The following is a 12107-nucleotide window of genomic DNA, read 5'->3' as shown; positions in this document are numbered from 1 at the left end:
GGTTCCTTGTCAACCATCCTGCGAGAGAACTACTCTGAACTCACACAAAAAATAACTGCAGATCTCCTAAGATGGAGCTCTTTAAAAATCTCAATGCAAGCAAGAGTCACTATTCTCAAAATGAACATTTTACCACATTTTAATTTCCTATTTTTTATGTTGCCTATGCAACCACCTCCAACTTTTTTTAAAATTACGCACTCACAATTTTCTAAGTTTATTTGGGCGGGCAAACAGGCCAGGATTCGTCTCTCAACATTACAACGGCCTAAAGAAGAGGGTGGACTAGCTGTCCCTGATTTAAAACTTTACTTTCTGGCCTTTCAGATCTGATCTATACATGTTTGGATGGATCCAGAATCAAAGATTCCATGGCGACCAATAGAAGCTAGGTTGACCTGTCCCAACCATCTCACAGATATACCTTTCATACAGACAGGACGGAAAAGTACATTAAGATATGGTATTATTATCTCCTCTACTCTGAAAGCCTGGCGTGATGCTGAAAAGACACTGGGTGGGCCATTTAAACTGACTTTGTCCTCTCCTTTATGGAACAACCCTTGTTTAATGTCAGGCAAACAACCTTTTACATCCCCTATATGGTCATCCAAAGGCATCCACATAGTTGATGACATTTACAATAATGGCACCCAGCGCACATTCCAAGACCTCCAACACCATTATGATCTCCCAGGTTCATCTTATTTCCTTTATCTCCAACTCAGATCTGCGATGAAGGCGTATGGAGTGTCCTGGCACCCAATACGTTCACATCCATTGTCTATTCATATCTGTCTCAGTAGCTCTTCACGAGGCCTGGTAACAAAATTGTATAACCTTCTGATAAGGAACTCCATGAAACCTCTTTCTGTTATGTCAATATGGGAAAGGGAGCTCAGGGCAGTGGGTGTTAAACCTGAATGGGAGGAGATATGGGATAATCTACCTCTAACGTCTAAATGCTTGGCTCATCGATTAATTCATTATAAGATTATCCACAAAGCATACACAACCCCATATATACGTTTCAAGATGAATATCTCTCAAAGTCCACAATGCATGCTTTGCCAGAATGCCACAGGTACATTTCTTCATATGTTTTGGGAATGTCCCATTATAAGTATATTTTGGAAATATGTTATTGAGATGTTATCCAAGTTTCTTGACACTACTCTTGTATTAGACCCCTGCTTCTGTTTACTGAATGATGATTCCTCACTTGAGATCTCTCTGCGTGACAAACGTCTGGCGTTTGCTGGCTTCACAGCTGCCAAAAAGACAATTCTTCAGCTGTGGTTTAAACCTGATATCAGTGCTTAATGCTACTGGATCAGATCCTTACTGGACATTGCATCATTAGAGGAGACCACAGCCCAACTGAACAACGCCAGTTTATCTACAGTAAATGCATGGAAAGAACTTTGCTCAAGAATTAAGGACATTCTAACCAGTTGAGGCCTACTAATATGATGTCCCTGCTATGTGTTTGAGATTTTTGTTTTTTTATATTATTATTATTTGATCTGCCTTTTTTGTTTTTGTTTTTGTTTACTCTTGGGGGCACTATTAAGACATCTTGCTTGTGCATATTCTTCTGACAGTGCAAATAAAAAGTATAATAAAAAAAAAAAGAAAATATTGTATGAGTATCTTTGGTGTGATTCAGTTCTGGGCAGCGCTTCTGTATGTTCAGCAAACCAGCCAAGAGGCTAAAGACTTTAGACAGTTTTTTTTCCAAACAAAGCGTGTAAGTTGAGTAATGCTGTTGAATGTAGATAATGTTTAGCTAAAAGATGACAAATAGATGCCAATTTAGTTAGTTAAGCTAGCTAGCTAACTTAGAGGTGGTAGTAACTAGTTACATTTACTCTGTTACATTTACTTGAGTAACTTTTTGGATAAATTGTACTCTTAAGAGTTGTTTTGTTGCAAAATATGTTTTACTTTTACTTGAGTAATATTATTCTAAAGTAACAATACTCTTACTTGAGTAACGTTACTATTTTGGCTACTCTCTAAGATTACTCACTTCTGGGTAGAAAATAAGAATATAAATGTATTTGTGTTCCTTTGACTGTTATTTTTATAAAGATTTAATTTATTTTTGTGGTAGTTAAAGTTTAAAGTACATGAATTTGCTGATTATTATTACTGTATTCCTAATTCTATTTCAAAATTGTTGCTTTCCACATATTTTTTAATCTTTATTGCCACAATAGAAAGAGCAGGGTGAGAAAGGAGACAGTGGACCAGAGGCCAACAGGGATGATTATGCAGGGTCACAGGTGAGAAGAGAATATAACTAGCTATGTCACTACTACTATTCTTAATTCTATTTATAAATTTTACTTTATAGATTTATAGATTTTGACTTTAGATTTTGATAGTATATCATTTTAAAGAACTAAAGTCGGTTCCCTGGTGCACGGAAAAATAAGTTTGGGAACCGCTGACCCATCCCATTCTCCCAACTCAGTGCTTTGTGCAGTCCATCACCTGGGACTTGGACAGAGAGATAAGAAATGCTCAACCACAAAGTCTTCCCCATAACCTTCCACTTGGTCTACTCTACGTGCTCAAGTGGTTTCGAGGGCGACTAATCACATGGGCCCATGCGTCACCCGCCACAGGGCATCCTGGCAGTCACCGCACCCATCTGATGCTGAAGAATAAGTATTGGTGGGAAAACATGCTGAAGGAAATTAACCAATTCATAGCCTCTTGTTCTACATGTGCTCAGGCTAAAATTCCTAGAACCCCTCCCGCTGGCAAATTGTGCCCCCTCCCCGTTCCTCAGAGACCCCATTCCTCATTGCCCAGCTGAGCATTGGACTTTATTGTCTGTTTGTATTTGCTCTTAGCTTCAGCCAGAGTGACCTAGCAGTTCAATAATCATAGCCAATTGACTTTATTTACTATTACACACACATTTAAACACTATCGAAGACTTGATTCACCACTTATCAAAACGAACACACACAGACACACACATATTCAGACATTTCTGAGTATGCAACTCATTGCTCATCAGAATGGCTTAAAATCTTTTTTTTTTTTGGACAAAAAACAAGATGGCCCCAAAATCTGACTGACATTTTGGCTGAACAGAAACATTTGGACCACATGAACATTAATGATTATTTTTTCTGCATTTCTAATAAAAAGAAATGCTATAGCAATAATATACCATTCATAGTTTAGTGGGAGGAAAAACTTAGCATGAATAACTCATTAGGCTCTTCAGACTTTGGCTGTCGGATGCTGTAAACCTCCTCCACTCGCTCAGGATCCTCAAACATGTAAGGGTGTACCAATACACAAAATAGTGATTCAGAGAAGTAGTTCTCAGCTTTTTCTTAGGCTTTACAAGGAAAACTGTAGAGCGCACGTTTTGTCAAAACCCTGGCAAAACTGTTTTTGTAATATTAATAAGTGGTCTTTAATGATAAACATCTTACTTATTGCAATGAAAAAAGAAATGTATGTGGGCAGTCAGATTTAAAAGAAAACATTCTGTATAGTCGACACAAAAATATTTAGTTTCTCATCAAAGCATAATTTCATTGTTTATACTAACATTAATAGGAACAAATATCTAATCTACTGAATTAGATAGAGGCAGTGCACTCAATTAACATAGAATTAACGTGATCTGATCACTTCATAAAATTTCATGAGGATGTTATGACTGACAAAGCCTTTTAAAAGGCTTCGTTTACTAGGCTAAACAAAGACGTTAAAAATAAACACCCATTGTCACTAAAGGGTGACTATTACGAGCGATGCTTGGGCAGGGTGAGTAACATCATCAAGGATGCCACCCACCCTAACCATGCACTATTCTCCCTCCTCCCAGCTGGCAGACGTTACCGAAACCTCCGTTCCCGTACCATATGATTAGATGTTAACTGCATTTCATTGACTTTGTACCTGTACTCTGCACAATGACAAAGTTGAATCTCATCAAATCTACTTTAGTGACAACGGGTGGGTTTCTTTTTTTTTTGGCTTTTTTTTAAACATCTTTATTTAGCTTAGTAAATGAAGCCTTTAAAAACATGTAACGTGTGAGTAAATGAAGCCTTTAAAAACATGTAACGTGTGTCATTTTTTTTCCAGCACATCCTAGACAATATAATGAGATGGTCAGTTTTTAGCTTTACTATTTCAGTACAGTAGACCCAAAACTGAACAAAAATCAGAAAGTCCAATTTACTTTTTATTCCCTTCATTTTTTGTTGTCAGACCCAGACTGACTAAACTTTTTAACATTCAAATTATAAATAGACTGGTACCATAATATGGCCAATAGGAAGAATTGAGAGAAAATATAACTAAATACTATTTTTTTAACAATTAAAATGCTTGTATGACTCAGGCAGAATTGCACAAAATACAGGATATCAAATTAAACCTTTTTTAATCTTCAACTGTCAAAAACATAAATCCACATTTTCTTCTCTCTCTCACACACACACACACACACACACACACACACACACACACACACACACACACACACACACACACACACACACACGCAAAAAACATGAAATTGCAGGCAAAATGCAGTAACCTATATAGAAACAATTCTTTTAACCATGTATAATTCTTACTGAAGTCCCACTTTGATACACAAAAATGTGTTATGTAAGTATCTTGTATGTTATTTGAAACACCTACCCCTATCTGTGCCACCCTTCAAAACAAGGCCTGTTGAGAGCAATGTACAGGGGCACATCACAGGACTTGCACAGCCAGGGAATGATGTTGCACACTCCTTTGCTTGAGCAGTTCTGGCATCTCCTGCGACCTTTCATGGTCCTGTCAGACTTTTCAGTGTCCACAGCACAAGGCACATGCTTGCAATGTCTATCCAATAGCGTACCTACTTTCTCCACCCCAAAGAGCCAGTACACCAATTCCACCATGAAGTCCTTGTGCGTCAACTGTGACATTCCCTGAACACTGGTGAACTCCAAATACATAATGTAGGCATTTGTGGTGGCAATGTCCAGTAAATTAAAAAACATTGTGTAGTACCAGTGTGATGTTCTCTGAGTGGAGTAGTACTGAAGGAGTTGTTGTGAGCAATCGACACCTCCCATGTATTTGTTGTATGCAATGATGAGAGCAGAACACTGAATGTTGGTCAGTGCCCATTTCCCGTCACTGCTCTTCACCGTGTCTATAGCATAGGCAGGATGGATGGTGGAGCGCACAAACACCTCTCATGTATCCATCCATTTCACAAAGATGATGGGCCCTTGCCTGGTCCACCAAATGGTGCCTCTTAGGGAGTATTTTTCAAGGGCATCACGTCCACGTGGACACCCCTTACCCTCCCTGTATGTGCCACAGGTTCCAAACCTCATGGTTGCCGGGTCTTCAAACAATTTACTGCTGGTGTAAAGGTTGTCCATGTAAATATGGAACCCAGAACCAAGGTAAGCCAGCTTTACCGGATTTATGACAATCATAGGACAAGCCATGAACACTGATGATGTGTGACTTCCTGACATGCACCTTGAAGTCCACTGTGTAGCCACTGCCGGAATTGGCCAGCACAAAGAGCTTTATGCCCCATTTTGTGGGCTTCTGCTTCATGTACTGAGTCATGCCGGTCTTTGTTTTAGTAGCCACCATCCTCTCATCAGTGGTTAGCTTCCTCTTTGGGTGGTAGTGGGCTTTACAGGCAGCACCTACCTTATCCAGCAGTGGCCGAACAAGGAACAGCTTGTCATAGTCTAGTGTCCCCTTTTTCTCTTCGTTATTGGCATTGAGGTCACTGATGTGCAGATTCCAGAACAGATGCTCAAATCCTCTTCATTACTGAGGGAGGAAAAGGCACAGACAAAATGTGCTTCTTCTATCCATCCATCATCCATAATTGCTTAGACTGTGCAGGGTCGCAGGCAAGCTGGAGCCTATCCCAGCTGACTATGGGCGAGAGATGGGGTACACCCTGGATAAGTCACCAGATCATCACAGAGCTGACACATAGGCTACGTTTACACTAGACCGTATCTGTCTCGTTTTCTTCGCGGATGCACTGTCCGTTTACATTAAACCGCCTGGAAACGGGAATCCGCCAGGGTCCACGTATTCAATCCAGATCGTGTCAGCTCCGGTGCTGTGTAAACATTCAAAATACGCGGATACGCTGTGCTGAGCTCTAGCTGGCGTCTCATTGGACAACGTCACTGTGACATCCACCTTCCTGATTCGCTGGCGTTGGTCATGTGACGCGACTGCTGAAAAACGGCATGGACTTCCGCCTTGTATCACCTTTCATTAAAGAGTATAAAAGTATGAAAATACTGCAAATACTTATGCAAATACTGCCCATTGTGTAGTTATGATTGTCTTTAGGCTTGCCATCCTTCCACTTGCAAGTAGTAAGTGATATGCGCTGGGATCACACACACAGCGGCTCAGTCCCGAATCGTGGCTTGTGCACTTCACTCGCGCGCTGTGTGAGCTGCGCAGGGCCGGAGTGCGCACCCTCCAGAGGGCACTTGCTGTTCAGGGCGGAGTGATTTGGAGCGCAGGATGCCTGCGGAGCCGAGCGTATCCGCGTATTGGCGTTGCTATGTGCACGGCTAACGGTTTTAGTGTAAACGCGAATCGTTTTAAGAACATTAATCTGATGATCCGCTGATTCGACGTAATGTAAACGTAGCCATAGAGACAAACAACCATTCACACTCACACCTATGGCCAATTTAGAACCAGCCTAACCTGCATGTCTTTGGACTGTGGGGGAAATCGGAGTATAATTCAACTCAGCTGTGTGGGTTTTTTTTTTTTTTTGCATACTTGGTGTTGATGTACACTTCTTTCATTGAAGCTGGTGAAAAGTAGAGCTGGAAAAGGTTGCGGGGACTGTGCAGCACAGTTGTGGCCACCTGCACTCCTGGTGTCCTGAGGGGTCGAAATATCAGTGACTCTGGCATAATGTCAGAGTTATTTTGAGTTTTCCAGGCCACTGCACTATCCAGATGTGGAGATGTGGAGCAAGACAGCCAATGACCTCCTCTCCCCATCTCTCTCCCTCTTCAACTCCCTGCAGTGTGCCCAACACTGCCTGAACGCTCAGCATTACTGTATTACAAACACACAAAAATTGCTTCTATTTAGCCTTTGCATTTTTATTATTTTCAGATTTACATCTAAAATACATACTTCCTAGTCTAAAACAATCGAAGAAACAAGTTTACCCAGCAACAAAAGTCGGGTTATGGCCGTCTTCAGCATCAGATGGATCAGAATCAGAAAGGCCTCCCTCTCTCCATGCACAGTCTAAAAAATCTTCCTTGTCTGACTGAAAAAAGCAGCTCAGTGACATGCTGGATGTTGAATGCCCGTCTGCAATACATTATTGAATTAAAATAATGTAAAATAATACAAAAACTCGAACTCAATGTCCTTCAAAAACACTCACAAAAAATTCCATTCAAAACTCTCCTACCTGTCACTATGACTCCTGTCACCCACAAACTCTGTCAGGATGTGTTGCACCTGTACACAATCCCCCACTGTGCATAATCTCTCTCTCTCTCACACATACACGGTTTAGGATAAGCAGATTCAAGTGCTTTGTGTGCTAGTTTATCTGGGGGAAAAGAGTATATTTTATTTTCGTTATTATTGATTATATCATCGTTTTTATATGAAGTAGCAGAATCCAACAAAGTTCTAGCTGATGACTGAAGTCAACACTTTCAACACACATCGCAGCAGTGCGCCAGCTGTTCCTGATGGATTTAATACAATTATTTTCCATTTGGAGCATCATCACGTAGTCTAGTTTCTGAGGTTCATACAATGTTTTAGTGCAGGGGTTCTCAACCTTTTCCCCTTTGAGACCCACTATTCATACTTGTAATGAATCGGAGCCCATTAAAAAAGATCGGCAATTATTTTGGCTCATCTATTCTATTAGAATCTAATAATCTACTGCAAAGTGTATTAATGGAATGCAACATCACTCCCTGTTACAGATGGGAGTCCAGGAATTAAAAAATGCAATAAAAACAAACTGTTCTTAATTGTAGGTATTGTATTTAAAACTGTATGGATGTGCCAGAAGCCAACATAAAACCATGCATGCAGGGCATTCTCAGTCAAGAGGGATTGATGATCCAGAAGTGGAGTCTGGCCGATTAACACAAGAACTTATTGCGATGCTTGTGTACAGCAAACAAGCAAGTTATTAAAACCAAGAAGTACACTCAAAAGAAGTGGACATAGAAACCACTCAATGGGATTAGATCCTTACACGCTAACAAAGAAGGATTTTTCCTATGAGTTGGAAAATTATTCATCCATTGAGTTCCCCGACATCTCAAACTACCTGGTGCTGCTGACATCATTCTACACAGACGAACAGATGAAAACCTGGAAGAGCATGGAGGTGTACAACTTTTTATGTGTCTGGGTTAAAGATCTGGGGATCAGGACACTACAAGATAGATGGCAGTAGACAGATCTAAGTGCAGGAAGAGTGTTTATTAGCAGGCGTGATATTTATAAAAGCAAAACAGAAACCAAAATATTTAAACAGCATTATAAACATGGCTAAAAACAAACGTGACAGTGATAATGCTTCGCAAAGCCTTTGTGAAAACAGCATCCGTATCTGCTGATTGCACTCAAATCAGTATCAGGTGTTTCCTATAATGGCCGGGTCCCAAGTGCGCACAAAACACGCTCCGTGAGCGAGCACAGCTGCTCAAGTTGCGCCAGGCTCAAGCGCGCAAAGGCGTGAGAGTCACGTGTTCACCTACTGTATGACCACAACTTTTAGCTCATGTGTATATCGCCACCAAAATGCCTCATTTTCATTGATAACTCATCGCAAAGCATTGTGAGCTGTAGTGTGACCATAGCTTAATGAGACAGATGTGATGTTGGATGCAACCCAGCAGTTGTACCCTACTACGAGTAAAAAATTAACTTCAACTTGAAAAAAAATTCATGGCCCCCTCGGACCTGCCTGATCCACCTTGATGCCCTATGTCTGGTTGGAGTCTCATCACATCGCTCCTGTGGAGGATGGCCCCATATGGACAGTTGAAAGTCACACTTGGAAGACGCTCTGGACACTTGCAGTAATGCTTTATGGCTGAGGACTACAGTTGACTTGCTAACTTTAGGACTACAGTCATGAACAGTTTTGCACTCAAGTTTCCATCAATGAAGAGTTATAACATCAACGAAACTGACTTCATGTTAAAATTGTTAGTTATAGTCATGTCTGTTATTGCCCAAATGAGTCTGGTTCCTCTCGAGGTTTCTTCTTCATGTCATTTGAGGGAGGTTTTTCCTTGCCACCGTCGCCACATGCTTGCTCAGTGGGGATAGATTAGAGATAAAATTAGCTCATGTTTGAAGACATTCAAATTCTGTAAAGCTGCTTTGCGACAATGTTTATTGTTAAAAGCGCTATACAAATAAACCTGACTTGACTTGTTCGCCGATCGCCCAACCCTTGCTTGTTTACGAACACTGATTCCTGTCCCTCACTTTGGCTTCATTATCAGTCTGCATCCCACTCTCCTCTGCACATGCATCTGTAAGTGCCTGCATTCAAACAGGTACTTTGTCCACCTCTGTCGATTGTCCAGATTAATCGATGCATTAGCTTATTTAACAATAGCTTTCACTTTTTGCCCTCAGCTTTAAATTCAAATTAAGGAGGCATGGGTACTTATAAATAATAAACACACAGGTTACAGACCAGCTGGGGTAAGTTGATGGTTTTGTTGATGGTTAAGTTGACGGTTTTTATCTTGATGGTTTTAGAGGGGTTTTGGTCACTTTCAGGCTGGTTGTAACTAGTCAGGTTCTCGCTGGTGAGGCTGTTTCTTGTTAGTTGTGCAGGTGGTCAGAGAGCCATTTGGGGAGCAGAGTGGAGGAACGAGTTCTCAGAGTGGTAGTATGGGTCCTCAGAGTGGAGCTATGCTGGCTCTTGGCGAACAGCAAACTTTGTTAGTCAAGGGATTGGCTGATTAGATAACTGCATAAAACAACAGGTGTGTGGGTGTACCTAATAAAGTGGCTGGTGATTGTAGTTGCCCTTACTTATCTGTGTGTGGCGCACTTGTACAAGACCTCTTATCCTGATATCTGTCTTACTACTATGTCGTCTTATTTGAATGTGTGTATAAAGGTCTCTGTCACCCAACCAGTCTTTGCAGCAGGATGCAACTGGTTTCCTCTGTGTTTCCATTTTTGTGTGTGTGTGGGTGGGGGGGCTTTGCATGTATTTGAGTGATGGTGTGTGTGTTTGACAGGATACATAGAGACATAAAAAGACAAAGGGGGAAGTGTTCTAAACTTTTTTGTGTGTGACCCATGGTTTTAAATGTTTTTATGTCCTATGTTAAGTTTTCAAAATGCATTCTTTTAATGTCTCATCTCATTATCTCAAGCCGCTTTATCCTTCTACAGGGTCACAGGCAAGCTGGAGCCTATCCCAGCTGACTACGGGCGAAAGGCGGGGTACACCCTGGACAAGTCGCCAGGTCATCACAGGGCTGACACATAGACACAGACAACCATTCACACTCACATTCACACCTACGGTCAATTTAGAGTCACCAGTTAACCTAACCTGCATGTCTTTGGACTGTGGGGGAAACCGGAGCACCCGGAGGAAACCCACGCGGACATGGGGAGAACATGCAAACTCTGCACAGAAAGGCCCTCGCCGGCCACAGGGCTCGAACCCGGACCCTCTTGCTGTGAGGCGACAGCGCTAACCACTACACCACCATGCCGCCCACATCCATTATCCATAACCGCTTATCCTGTTCAGGGTCGCAGGCAAGCTGGAGCCTATCCCAGCTGACTATGGGCGAGAGGGGGGTACACCCTGGTTATCGCAGGGCTGACACTTATGGCCCTTTTCCACTACCCTTTTTCAGCTCGCTTCAGCTCACTTCAGCCCGACACGGCTCGCGTTTCGACTACCAAAAACCAGCACGACTCAGCTCGTTTCAGCCCTGCTTAGCCCCTAAAACTCGCACCGTTTTGGAGTGGGGCTGAAGCGAGCCAAACCGTGCTGACTGAGGTTGGGGGCGTGAGCAGACACTCCCCTGTGCACTGATTGGTGAGGAGGAGTGTCCTCACATGCCCACACACGCCCCGCGAGCGCGCTGGGATCTGTAAACACCGCAAACCCGGAAGAAGGAGAATTACGAATTACGAGAATTTCTGAAGCCTTATGCGCCTCGCCTCATCTATACGCTCTTGTCAGTATCTGTTGGCGTTGTCAAGCCACAGCACCAAGACCAGCAACACTAACGACTCCATGTCCTCCATGTTTATTGTTTACTATTCGGGTCGTGAGACTACCGCTTAAAAGATCACTGAATCAGTGACATACAGAGCATCGTGGACGAGTTCGCGGAGCGTAAGGCTCGTCGTATGCCCTTCAAATAATGCGCGCAGTAGGCTATTGACGTTTTATTATGAGCCATGTACAGTATGTCGCCGAATGTTTTTTTGTTTCTGAGTTACATGTTCGTTTGAAGGACTAATGTACAAAATAACATAGTTGCACCCCGTAGTGTTGAAATTGGTAAACACAGTGCATTCAGTGAGGTTTGCACCGCCCTCCTTTTATTTCTGACTCTTCCTGTCACCACTCTGAGCGCTCATTCGTATGCCCTTCAAATAATGTGCGCAGTATAGGCTATTGATGTTTTATTATGAGCCATGTACAGTATCCTAATGTTTTTTGTTTCTGAGTTACATGTTCGTTTGAAGGACTTGATGTACTAAATAACATAGTTGCACCCGGTAGTGTTGAAATTGGTAAACACCGCAGTTGCGGACATTTTGTAGCCTAAAATGATGTTATGATAAGCTTTAATAAAGGGCCCGGTCATTTGCCCCGCCCCCGGCCCGGCTCTGACTTGTTCCGCCACTGTCACTGATGTCACTGTTTGCGCTGCTTTAACGACATCACATGACGTCCACCCACTTTCGCTAACTCCACCCAATGTGTCCACCCACTTCCAGCCAGCACGGTTCAGCGCGGTTGTAGTCGAAATGCAACTCCAACAGCCCCGCTCAGCTCGACTCAGCTCGACTCG

Source organism: Neoarius graeffei, chromosome 2, assembly GCF_027579695.1.
Source record: "Neoarius graeffei isolate fNeoGra1 chromosome 2, fNeoGra1.pri, whole genome shotgun sequence".
Classification (NCBI taxonomy): Eukaryota; Metazoa; Chordata; class Actinopteri; order Siluriformes; family Ariidae; genus Neoarius; species Neoarius graeffei.
Note: the sequence above shows the minus strand (reverse complement) of the source record.